Source organism: Miniopterus natalensis, chromosome 2, assembly GCF_054644295.1.
Source record: "Miniopterus natalensis isolate mMinNat1 chromosome 2, mMinNat1.hap1, whole genome shotgun sequence".
NCBI lineage: Eukaryota > Metazoa > Chordata > Mammalia > Chiroptera > Miniopteridae > Miniopterus > Miniopterus natalensis.
Genome location: NC_142082.1, coordinates 80,995,659 through 81,009,508, shown reverse-complemented (window position 1 = coordinate 81,009,508; position 13,850 = coordinate 80,995,659). Strand labels below are relative to the sequence as shown.

Sequence of the window (13,850 nt, the reverse complement as noted above, 5' to 3'; positions counted from 1 at the left end):
TGTGCTGCTTTTCACAGCCAGATGTTATGAGGCTACCTTTCTCAGTTCTGGTGCTCTGGACTGGGAAGCCCAGCTTGGAGTATAGACCCCAGAGTTCTCAGTGGGACCCCCCACACACAACTGAGATATCCCTCCAGACCTTCAGCTGCTGTCTGTGGGAGCCCAGCCAGCCCTTTTGCGCCTCCACACTTCCTACCAGTCTCTATGTGGTCTTCACTTTAGATCCTTGTTTATGAGGGTTCTCTCCAGCTAGTCTTCAGTTGATTATTCAGGATGGTTTTTCTATATTTTAGTTGTAATTCCAGTATGGTCCTGGGAGAGTTTCAATGTAGCTTCCACTTAATCCACCACCATCTTGGAATGTATCAAAAAGTAAAATTTTATTCATGTGCCCTTTGGTGAGGTATTCTTGGCATCAGAAGATGCCACAGGGCCCACACATTTTTGTCTTGGGGAGGTAAAACTTGTGAATTTATTTGGCTGGGGACCTGTTTTTAGGCCTCCAAGTAGCTGAAGCTGTCCTCTTAGTCCTGAAGGAGTTGTCAGGCTGGGCCTCACCCTCAGCTTCACTGTTCTCCTTATAGTTGCCACAGAAAAGACCTGAATGTCCAAGCCATGACCTTCACACAGCACTGGGGCAGTGTGGGCATCTTTCTGCACTCAGCTCTGCTTCCACTGTGGTCCCAACCTATGACCTTTTACACATGCCATTCCCTAATTGTTAGAGTACATGTCTGCTTTTCCTTTTCATATCATCCTTTAAAAGTCCCTGCTTAGTTCTCTTCATTTCTATAATATATATATTATATATCATATATATCATAATATCATATATTATATATAATATATATATATATTTGATGTTCAATAGTATATTAGTTTCATCATCAGGACCCAGAGCACTGTATGTTAGTTTCAGATGCACAGCATAGTGGTTAGATACTTATATAATTTACAAAGTGATACCCCTTATAAGTCTAGTACTCACCTGGCACCATACATAGTTATTAAAATATTATTGACTATATTCCCTATGCTGTGCTTTACATCCCCATTACAATTTGTAGCTGCCAATTTATACTTCTTAATTCAATCACCTTTTTCACCAAGCCCTTTTACCATCTTCCCCTCTGGCAAGCATCAGTTTGTTCTCTGTATCTATGAGTTTGTTACTGTTTTGATTATTCATTTTTTTGTTTTCTAGATTCTACACATAAGTGAAATCATGTGGTATTTTCTTTCTCTGACTGACTTATTTCACCTAGCATAATAACCTCTAAGTCCATCCACGTTGTCACAAAGGTAAGATTTCCTTCCTTTTTTATGGCCAACTAATATTCCATTTTATGTAAGTACCACATATTCTTTATCTAGTCATCTATCAATGGTTGCTTCATCTTGGCTATGGCAAATAATGCTGCAATACACATAGGAATGCATATATCTTTTTAAATTAGTGTTTTAGATTTCTTTGGATAAATATCCAGAAGTGGGATTGTTGGATCATATGGTAGTTCTATTTTTAATTTTTTTGAGAAACCTCTCTATTGCCACACTACCTGATATTCAGACTATACTAAAAGGCCATAGTGATTAAAACAGCTTGGTAGTGGCATGAAAACAGACACATAATTCAGTGAAACAGAATAGAGCACCCAGAAATAAACCTATAGCTGTATGGTAAATTAATCTATAACAAAGGAGGCAAGAATATACAATGGGGTCAAGAAAGTATCTTTAATAAATGGTGTTAGGAATATTTAACAAATATTTTTGAAATGCTAGGTATAGTGTTTAGAAGTAATAAAACAAACAGAGCCCTTCACCTCATGGTATTCCCAATCTAGCAGGGGTACTGATATCCAATGAGGCAACAGGAGAAAGTGATGTCAGCAGAATGTTGGAGGCCATAAAATAGATGGACTATGAAAAGTGCTTAATGATATACAACAAAGCTGAACCCCAATCCTGTAATGAGACAAGCCAACAAGAAGCAATTCAAATCACACCACAGACACTCAGCAAAACTCAGAACTCTGTAGTATGACATACCTTTGAAGGCAGGGGTGCATGATGAAGCTTAAAAACAGAAGGCTTGGTAGAAAGTTTATATAAGGAGTAGTGAGACATTTCTTACCCCACCCTGATCCCTACCTTGCTATAAAAAAGGAAGATTCAGAGAAAAAGATTTGAGCTATTAAAAATAATAGTAGAAATAAAATGTTCAATAGAAGTTTTAAAGTTTAAAAACCTGACAGTAGAACAGGAAGGCCAAGAGGCAGAAAATAGGAGGAAAAAAATAAAAGAAAATTAGAGGATCAGTTAAGAAGACCCAACAAATAAATTTCATCCCAAGGAAAGAAAACATAGAATATAGAGGAACAGGGAGGAAGAGGGAGAGGGAGGGAGGAAGGGGGAGGGGGAGGGAACTTCCCAGAATTGAAGTAGCTCAGTTTCTAGTTTAAGAGAGATCACTGAGTCCCAGGCACAGTGGATGAAAATAGACCTACTCTAAGACATTTAAAATTTCAGAATGTCAAGCATAAAGAGAAAATTCTAACTATTTCTAGAAATTTCAAGAAATAACTTGGAAAAGACCATAAATCAGAATGGTATCAGGCCTCTCAATAGCAACCCTGGAACCTAGAACATACCAGAACAATTCTTTCAGAGTTTTGAAAGAAAATGGTTTCCAGTATGAACTTCCAAGACTTATATGTTTTCAGTTATAAAATGTCTCAAAAATTTTATGTCCTAAGAAATCTTTCCCAGGAGTCTATTAGAGGATGTGCTTATTAAAACAAGGAAGTAGACCAAGAAAGTGGAAAGATAGTGGTTCAGAAACAGGAGATTCAACCTAGAGGGGGGAAAAGGGGCTTCCCAGGATGATGGTGAAAGGAAGTTTCTGGATGGCTATCGGGCAGCAGGAACAGATGGGAGGATGAAGGACTATAGGAAGGACCCCTCCAAAAGAGAAATGGATTCATTTCCTGATATTTAAAAATTATTTTATCTCTTTTGGAGTTTTCAGTACAGAATTAGTAATAGGTACATAGAAACCTACCAAATGGAAAAAGGTACCAAAATAAAAAAAACACATAGTGCTCTACTTAACTCAGCTGTAGATATAGTCATTGTAAAATCAGAATGTTAATTTAACTAAAAGGGTGTTCTAACCTATTTTAGAGGATGGTGGTAGGGCTACCATGTGCATGTTGGTGGAGTGAGAGGGACAAACCTTCATCTCCCAAATAAGAAGTAAAAAACACCAAACGCCCTGATCCCGAACAATCAAGAAAGAGTATAAGCATAAGCATAATATCTAACAATATGGAGTATCCAAAGAAATAGCCAAAACTGTTGAAAATAATTGTTTTAGGGAATAGGAATTGGAGGTAGAGAGGGAGTGTGTCAAGACACTGGTGTTTCGCTTAAACCTTGAAGTAATATTTCACTTCTAAAGCTATATGCATGTGTTACTTTGATTTAAAAAAATTAAAGAAAACATACATTCACACAAAAACATGTACATGAATATTAATAACAACATTTTTTATTATCCAAAAAGTAGAAACAACTCAAATGTTTATCAGCTAATGAATGAATAAGTAAAATGTGATATATACATATGCTGGAATATTATTCTTCAGTAGGAAGGGATCCATCATTGATACATGCTACAATATGGATGAGCCTGGAAAATATTCTGCTTAAGTAAAAAAAGGTAGTCACAAAAGACTGCATATTGTATGATTTCATTGTTATGAAATGTTCAGAACAGGCACATCTACAGAGACAAAATAGATTAATTAGTACCTGAGGGTTTGGGGGTGGGGGTAAATGAGGAATAACTGCTAATGGGTACAAGGTTTCTTTTGGGATGATGAATCTATTCTGTAATCATATAGTATCATGGTTGCCCAACTCTGTCAATATACCAAAACCCACTGAGTTTCACTTTTGAACAGTGAAAATTATGGCATGAGAAGCATACCATTATTTAAATATTAAAGAAAAAAAAGAAAAAATTCAAAAGGTTGTGTTGTGAGGAATAAATGAAATAATGTGTGTGAAGGGTCTAGTCTTGAGCTTGGTATAAATATTAAAAGACAAATGAACATGTATATAGCGTTTACTATGTGCTCAGCACTCTTTGGAGTTTTCTACATATATCAATTCAGTTACCTCTTATAGCAACTGTGTAAAATAGACACTATACTTAGCTCCATTTTCTAGGTGAGGAAACTGAGGCCAGTGAAATTAAATACTTTGTCTAAGGTTACACAACTAGTATAGCAGTAGGGCTGGGCGGTAGCCCTGCAATTGGCCTGGCATCTTTACTCTTAACTACTCCATGGTGCTCTGTCTGGATGCTTCCCAGACCCCAAGTCTGGGTTAGTGGTGTGTTCCCACAGGCACTTTGCTTTATATCAGTCATGGTTCTGAGTACCACTTGCCTTTTCACTTGTCTGTGTCCTTCACTATAGTGGACATTCTACAAAGGCAAGTACTGTGTACAGCTTAATTACTGTAATTCCATGCTTATCAAATGTTGGGGGGTAAGCAATAAAGTGTAGCAGAAGTATTTTTCCTTTGTATAAATCTCATGAGTAAATGAAGGGTAAGTGGCGAAGTATAAGTGATTAAAGGCTCTAGAAAAATATGAGATGATTCATGGAGCAGGGTATCTAAGAAAGCAGAAGATATAACATTAAGATTATAATGAGAAACTTTTGACATTGAGAAGATGAAAGAACACGTCCTTTGAGACTTAAGGAAAGGAGTAAATGGTGGATCTTGTGAGAGTAGAGGAGTCTCAGGCTTGATCATCTCGATAAATAAGTGGCAGGAATTTTGAGCCAGGGAAGGATGCAAGAGAGTAGAGTAGATGGAATGAGGCAGGAACTTTTGGCATCTCTTTAATAATATGATGAATAATATGATGAACCCAGAAAAAAGCATATATACACAAAATTATATACATATTTTAGGTATCTCTGGACCCAATGTTGATAATGCCTGCTCTCGGTAATTAATTAAATTGAATAAAAGTATTTCTGAAAAGTAAGTTGAAGGCAAGCAGCTTAAACATATAATATTGCAGTTATATATTCTGTGTTTCTGTGAGGGTAGTAGCTGATGCGGTATTAAGGATTGAGGCTATGGGCTTCAGAGCAGTGTGGGGGGTGGGGTGAAGGGGGGGTAATAGGGGCAGAAGGAAAGGAAAGTATCAGCCATTGAAGAAGTGGCAGAGGTGGCAGTAGAGAGCCAGGTTTTTCTATCCTGAAACAGGGATGGAAAGCCAGGTTTTTTGAAGGAGATTCATAGTCATGTCACACTTTTCTTTTAATCCAAAAGACCGTCAAGAGCCCTCTGTAGGGCCCTCAGAGGGTGGGTATAGGAGATGGGAGAGGTCCACTCTGGGTGCAGGTCATCAGAGGTACATTGTCTGTAAAGAAGGTAAAAATAATAATAAAACCAAAAGTCAGTCGTCTGTTTATTATCATGATGCACAAGAAATTCTAAACACTGACAGTAGTAAAATTCTCCTCTTTGAAAAGCTTTGGTCTAAGACCTAAACAGTTGCCTGCCTCTGACATTTGCCACTGAGAGGCAGCTAAAAAGATTAAGATGGAGGGAGTGGTCCAGGATGTGGGTAAAGTGATGGTGGGTGGTGATAGGCAGCCAAAGCTGAGTTAGTGCTAGAGTAGAAAAAGGCTCCTTCAACTGGGTGGTTGGTTGTAAGTAGCACAATTCAATGGCTTTCATCTCCTAGAAGCTAGGCATCATCTGAAATCCTAAATCTTTTTTTTACTTGAACCAGCTGCTAGTCATAACTAAGCATGTTTCGCTGTCTTCAAAAGTCAGCTTCACTCACATCTGCACTTTGTTTCACTGCTTTTTTCACCCCTTTCCTAATAGATGGCATTTATTTACTTACACATCTTTTTCTCCTACTAGATCATGTACTTTTTGAGAGCAGGGATTGTGTCTTACTCATTTCTGAATCACCAGCGCCTGCAGATAGGCACCCAAACACATGCTGAGCCAATGCTCAAGTATATATTGCTCTTCTTTATAGATCCCTCAGGTCTCTGATGACCAGGCCACAGTAGCTACAGACTGCTGCTGCTTTCCTTCTCCCAGGTACATGAAGTGAGCCTGCTTCCATCTATGAAGTGTTATGGCTGGATCTTCATTCTATCCTGAAACAGGGATGCAAAGCCAGGTGTTTTGAAGGAGATCCATAGTTATGCCACACTTCTTTTTAATCCAAAAGACCGTCAAGAGCCCTCTGTAGGGCCCTCAGCAATGACTCCACCACCATGGAAACCACCAGCATTTGACTGCATTGTAATGTAATTAGTCCTGTCACAGCAAGGCATGGCTGTTTCTCTGGTGTCCCAAAAGAATTTAGGTGCTTCTTGAAACCCCTTTGCAACTTATGACTGGAGAAAACAGGGTTCAATTAACCTCCTCAGACTTCCCTGGGGAGGCACAAGAGGTAACCACTGTGAGGTGAACCGCTTCTAAAATGGACTGAATCTCCACCATCTCTTCCTATTCTTCTGCCCATTCCCGGGGTGGTCACTGTGGGGTTCTGACTAAGAAGTTGCCCACCACCGGCTAATGGACTAGATAAACCAGAGCAGCTTGTTTTAACATTTGAGATCAGAAGCAGGACCTTTCTCGGGGAGAAATCAAAGAAGCAAAAGAAGTATAAAGGCAGTCCCCCAACCAGTGTACTCACTGGCAGGGTTTAAGGCCCCTAGTAAATACAGAAGTGAATGGAGTGATCAAGCGTCTTAAGCTCATTGTCAGATCTGGAGCACAACCATGTATTCTTATTCCTCAATAGCAGGCTGGCTGCTAGAGCCACACACAGTCTCCAGACAATGTGGAGACTATGCTAACTGTTCAGTCAGCATTACTCAGAGCGCTACACCCTTCACAACCACTGCTAGGCTATGAGCCCTTGAGCACTTAATATTTGAAGACAGGAATTTGACCTCAAGACAAGCATCAGGGGTTTGGGCGTAGAACAGAGTTTTTTAATTCTATTGCTAATGTTATTAGATGTGCATTTAAAAAATAAATCTGGTCTGTATGAAGGAATTTAGCTGCCCATTTAACCATAACAGCTGCCTGAGTTATCCACTGGTGCTCTTTATAGGAAATGTCTAAATAATTGAAATTGTTAATTGGGTTAAAGAGATCCTTAGCACATCGGTGTTCTATAAATAAAATAATGAATAAATAATATAGTGACCTAGGTTTTCTAGCCTTCCTCTTAAAGAAGTAATTATGTTTTGTTGGCACCAATATCGTTGTTGAGGGACTCTTACGAGAGATTTGGTTTAGGCTGGGGCGGGCTTTCCCCAGGAAATCCCTTTTAGTTTGTTTCAGGTGTACTGAAACACCTCTTGGCTCTTTAAGTGAATAATTTGTTTATCTTTACTCTAAGTAGCCAGAAACCTGGGCTTTGCATTTTCAACTGGGGTCAGAGAAAGTAGGCAAGGTAACTGTTATCTGAAATCAGACAGGTTTCAGACAGGTTTAAGTAGCCCAGAAGTTAACAAACAGCTAGAGGAGGAGAAAAAAAAAAAAAAAAAAGGAAGGAAAGAGAAAAATGCTTATAAAGAGGAAGTGGTAAGAGGCTTCTAAATTTCAGTGTGACCTGTTCTGTCAGGTGATTTTTGTAGGGGAGGGCACTTGAAAAAAAGTTAAGTAAAATGTCCTTATAAAGACAAAAATCTATTTCTTTCTTGGCTGATGATTTGTCATTTTAGTCACTTCCTGCCTTGTGACCACACACTCAGCGTTGACAAAGTTCTTCTGCAAATCAGAAAGAAGGGAGTTTCTGGTCTCACGCCAGTACCACTGAGGACGGTTTTTCTACAAGGTAAATTTTCTTTATATCTTTTTGTCATTTATAAGTGCTTATGATGTTTTGCTTGTTGGGTGGCTCTGTTTCTGTGGATTGTGGATTTTGCCTTCAGAGGACTAGAGATCTGGGCACCTGTCACCTGAGCCCTTTGTGAGCTCTGCCACCATTAAACTGCTCAGCAATGCTGCAGCCACCTCATGTGTCCAGAGTGGGACCCCTCTGCTCTCTGGGTAGCTTCTCCAGTTATCCACTGTTATCTCCCCCCAAAACTATGATTTTTTTTCTTTTTAAACCAAATCACGTTCTAATTTATTTCTATTGCTTTATTTCAGGGAGGCTATTTACTGTGATTTTATCTGCTTTAAAAACGTTTTCAGGAAGCGTATTGATCATTTAGAGTGTGCCTAATGGGGGTGGTTTCATTTTAGCTACTGTGGTTCTGTTTTTCTAAAAAACTTCTTTACAATTCTTCAGTGGGTATATTAACATCTTGAGTCACATATTAGTGTGTTGCTGGTTATTCAAGTGATTTTGGTGCCAACAGTTTTTAATGGGTGTGCTTAGTAACTACATGGAGTTAGAGCCACCTATTCTCCATTTATTGTCTAAAAATAAAAGAAATTTGTGTTGCTTAATTGTACTTTTTCATAGATTTGTCTGAACTATTCGTTATGCTTATGACCATGCAAATGACCATTAAGTTTTGGGTGAAAGGTTTCTGTCTACAATAGAAATTCTTATAAAGTTGATATGGGATATTTATCCAAGGCACTTTGTTGAAACACAGACGTTAGATCTTGTAGCATCAGCCTTTATTTAATTATCGTTATCCAACAATATTAAGAATCATTGACAGATAATAAATATAAAAGCCATTCAGACTGGAAATGGATTCATTTATCAGCATGCTTAGCAAAACCCAATTTTTGTTAATCAAATATAGCAACTTGTGTTCTATAATTACTACCTCAGGACAACTTTTAAAAAATCATTAAGCAAAGGTGGTTTATCCTCACGTATTTTGTTTTTAACTCCATATAAATCTATCATAATTAGTTTCTATTAAATAAAATTGTTTAAAGAATATCTGCACTGGCAATTTTGAATGAAATTAACCATTTACTTATAAATGTGAATTTCTAGACATTGCAAAATGTGATCATCAATATTGTTTTACATATCTCACCTGAAAAAATGTAGAATTGGAAGAAGGGGACTTGAATCCCCTTAAAGAACAAATTTAAAAACATGTTGTGTGTTATTTTAAAGACAAATATTAATGAGAATAAAATAAATTAGGATGTAAAGGTATGTCAGCATTTTCCTTACATTGGGAAGGAATAAAACGGAATATGAAAAAGTTAATTCAAAGTAGTAAAAAGTCTCTTGCTTTAAATCAAGTTTAGCTTGTTAAAGCATCAGCCTGCTATGCTATAAAATATCTATTTCTCTTCATTCTTTCTCACTGCAAGTAACATCAGAGAAGAATCTTCTGATTCTTGCCCTTTGGACAAGCACTGCTGTGGTGGGATGGAGTTGTGCTTAGGGGGACATTTCATTAGCAACCTCAGTGATGCTTTTCTTTGTCACATTTTAAATTTTGTCTCTTTCATAAATTATGCCTTGAATAGTTGGTAATTTGGAGAGCAATTTCAGTGTTTTAACATCATTTATAATTCATTTTCTGAACCCTTTGGGGAAGGGGAGGCTAACAGGTAAAGTCTCATTCAAATGTATCTATTTAAGTGAGAAAGAAAGGGACAAGTAACGATAATACTTAACATTTAAAATTATTTACTCTCTTCAGCCACTCTTCATGCATTACATCATTCAATCCTCTTTACAGATGAGGAGTGGGCTGAGATCATTGAAGAAACTGTCCCAAGGTTACTGGGTGGTTGGAGGGGGCAAAGGGCAGTAGATAGCCAGGTCCCAGCTCCATGCTACCTCTCTAAGGATGTGTGTCTATTCCAAATTTCCTCTTCCGTACCAGCATACTTTTTCCCCAGATGTAGATAACTAAAGGCTTTTGTTTCTGAAGCTGACTGGAGAGATCTAGGCACTCATAATTTTAAGAGGCAGGGAAGGAAGCTGGAAGAGAAGGGAGAGAGAGAGGAACAGAGAGCTTTTTGAGAGAGAGAGAGAGAGAGGGAGGAGGAGAGAGGAGGGAGAGAGGAAGAGAGAAAAATTGCAGTAAACCCAGAAAAATTTCTATTTTTATAAGAGGTATCGTTGCAGGTTTCATATAATAATAGAATAAAATATTTTCATTAATGCATAATTTTACTAATGAATTGTGTGCCTTCACAAACTTACCTCAACCACTTCCCCAGTCTTATTTCTTGTCACTTCCTTCTGCTCTAACTGACCCCCCCCTCACTCACATTCTGGGCGCACAAGACCACAAGCTTCCAGAAAGTTCTATGCTCTTTCACTTTTTTTTTTCTCCAACTGTTTCTCCAATTGCTTTCTTCTTTATTGGTAAAACTTCTGCTTATTTTTCAAGACTCACATCAAGAAGCATGTCCTTTGGGAATTTTTTCCTACTAGACCCCACCCCACTTTCTTGCACAAAGTTTCTTCTGTGTGTGTTTGCTTAATGCTTTGATCGTAGAGTAAGTATAGCAGTAATAATGTTGTTTTAGTCTCAAGTCCTTATTTTCTGACAACCTGAGCTCCTTCTCTATTTCTCCCAGCACACAGTAGCAGCTAATGATATTTATTGAATTAAAAATTTATCACAAGTATTTTTCCTCAGTTCCTTGGATATTCATGAGAGCCTTTTCTTTGATTTCACTTATTCATTGAGCTAAAACTTAGCTACCCTAAACAAAGCTATGTACCTGGTAATGGGCTTCTTTGATGACAAAGAACAAAGGACTGCATATCATTAGCTTTTACTTATTTGGAATTATTCTCAGAAAATTCTCAAGTCAACTTCTCTCTGTTTCCTAAAGAGTAAAAGCCCCTCTGTGTATTTAGGGGAGATAGCAAACAAATTTTAAAATCAGGTTAGGTAAAATAAATTAATACATTTTCTTATAAGACTATAGTTGTGAAGTAAAAAATTTATAAAGTAAGATTATAAAGGCATTGGAATTTATTACTAATAGCAGATTGTATAGCAGAGTGACATTATTCAGATTAACCTAATTGTCTCCTTAGGGTTCTTTTGTGTGCTAGTTTCCCTTCTCACAGATATCAACCAATGAAATGATGCTATTCCATCTGTATGTTGAACTGCAGAAATAAAAATTAGAATTAGAGTTTACCAAAATATCAATGTCAGCAGATTTCAAGAGTTTCAAGTTTCCCTATTTTGCTAGGTGGCAGTGCACTTCTCAAATAAAAAGTGTTGCAGTTTCACATTATTTTCATTTTGAAGTTCTAAGAAGTTGCCACCTGATTAGATGTTCATCTTCTAGGGGCATCTCCATACAACTCGGTAACTATTGGGCTCCCCAGATGGCATCTCCTGGTTGCTTTCCTCAGTTCCCTCTATATTCAACTTCCTTATACACCTATTAACTGTTCCGTTGTTTTGGTTTGTCGATTTCAGTCATTACATAGTCTTCCCCGTAATTTAAAAATCACTCCATCTTGTAGGGTACTGCAAGCAGCAGAGATGGGAAAAAGACTTTCAATTTATCAGATTAATAATAACAACTAATACTTATGTACTACTCACTTTGAACTGAGTACTTTGTGAGGATTTTAACCATGTTAATGCATGTAGTCATCACAACAATCCAAGACTAGTTAATTTATTCAAATAAATATTTGATTACTTTAATTTTCTACAGTTGAATCAGTTTTGTTTTAACTGCTGAATTCCAGGGGAAACCTCCTGGAGTAAACAGGCAGCAGGCCATGCTGCTGTTTACACCTAAGCCTTCAAGCTGAACTTAAATAATCATAATTTATCCCAAATAAATGCGTCTGTGTTATAATTGCTTTTATTAAAGTCTATTCCTTATCATCATCATCATCAGTATTTATTCAGCTCCTCTATGCACTTGACTATTTGGTTTTTACCAATTTATAGGTCCTTTGCTTGTGTCATAAAACATGATCTCTACCTTCAAAAGCTTTAAAAAGTTATTATCAGTCTTAGAAAGTTATAATACTATAGGTTAGTAAAGTGGCACATTTTCTAATTGTTGTGACTGAGAGACAGGAATAAATTAAACAGTTTAGTATTTAGGCCCAAATATGCATGTCTACAATTATATAATAATGGCCAGATATAAGTATTCTAAAAACTGCAAAAGATTGAAAGATTGTTTTAATTGCGAGTTGAAATATAGAGGTAAAAAGTGACCCACCTACTGAGTTAAAATAAGTTTTGCTCAACTTCAGAGCCATGCCTGCATCAGCCCCGCTTGCAGGTTATAAGGAGGCTTACTTCTCAAATATGGTTGGTTGTTTTCTCTGGCAGAAAGAAAAGCTAAAATGTGAAATTAAGGAACTAGCAAAGCCACAGTTCTGTGGTTGCAGAATTGATTCTTGTTTTACTCCAGCTCCAGTTACGTGGATGGATGGCCTCCCCCACCCCACCCCCCAACACACACACATACACATACATCTTGACTGACTGAGCTAAAATGAAAAACAGATTATGTTCTCCACAGGCAGAAAAGCCAAAACACCAAATTCAGCAGGCAAATTAATTAAGCATGTGAATTGCAATCTCCCAGATAATTCGTTTTCCTTTTTTCTCTGGTTGTAGTTTCAAGAGGGAAGTGAGTCAATGGGATTACTTTGCACTTAAATAATACCCTGCATTTTGATCCCTTGGTCTTGTAGCTATCACTGAAATTTATCCAAACTCTGTATCCAAATATATGAAGTAAAGAAGTATACAAATGTATTTGTATAAAATTTGCATCTTCTTCCTTTTCATCATTCCAGAGGCAAAATTTAGAGTTAGAACTGCATCTCTGTTAGCCTCAGTTGTAGCATTTTAAAATGTGGATCCTCGGCACCTCCTTGACATTATCATCTCATGTTACCTTCACCAAGAGGGCCAGATTAAGAAGAGTGGGATAGACATTCCTTATGGAAAAAGCTAGGTAACTGTGCAAAATGAAAGTAAGAAAAAAAAGAGAAGCAAGTATGCAGTTTTATATTATTGACCCACCTTTCTTCATCTTAAAAATGTGAAATGAACTTTCCCTGTCATTTTCAGTGCTTTATAAACATTTAAAATTTTTTCTCTTTGGAAAGATAAAATATTATATGCAACTATGAAGAGTTTTTCAGATTTTTTCCTTCCCTCAGTGTCTTTCAAGTTGAGATTTTTCATCAAAATATTCCTGATTCTCTTTTCTTTCTTGTGATCACAGAAAAAGGCAATCTATTGGGTGATCACATACAGGGGTGGGCAGAAGTGGGTTTACAGTTGTGAATATACAAGAACAGTTTATTTTTATATTCTTATGTATTAATTATTGTATTATTTATTTGTATTAAAACTGTAAACCTACTTTTGCCTACCCCTGTATAATGTATATAATATATAAGGTATGTAATATATGTAATGTCAATTTTTTTAAAGCTATGAGCCTGAGTGTATGTCTACAATATTTGTGTATAAAACAAACAGATATGGTATAAAGAAGAAAGCAAATTTGGAGGCAAGTTTGGATTCATGTTCTAGCATTTTACTAAATGTGGAGTCTGAGCAAATGTCTTAAGCCTTCTGAAACTCAATTTCCTCTATAAAATAAGGGAAAGTCCTATCTATTTCCCAGGTCTGTTCTTGGTTTCATTTTCTCCTTCCCTTTCATTACCCCATTTTATCAATCTATATGTATATTTCACTCTGCTATCACTGCTGACTTAATGAGTCCTTGCTATTTGCTAGGCATCATGCTAAGCACTTGATATGTGTTTGCTCTTATTTCCATAAAAAAGATGCATAAAGTTGGTGTTATCATTATCTTATAACAGATGACCAAAC

The 13,850-nt window shown here is 37.0% G+C and overlaps 1 protein-coding gene across 1 annotated transcript in view; it reads left to right on the top strand.

The window, feature by feature from the left end:
- The first annotated feature begins 7,851 nt into the window (after nucleotides 1-7,851).
- The window catches only part of LCP1 (lymphocyte cytosolic protein 1), a 47,939-nt gene continuing 41,940 nt past the window's right edge, over nucleotides 7,852-13,850 (top strand). The window contains exon 1 of the mRNA XM_016219175.2: nucleotides 7,852-7,903. The gene's annotated coding sequence lies outside the window, so the exon portion shown is untranslated. The remainder of the gene's footprint in view (nucleotides 7,904-13,850) is intronic.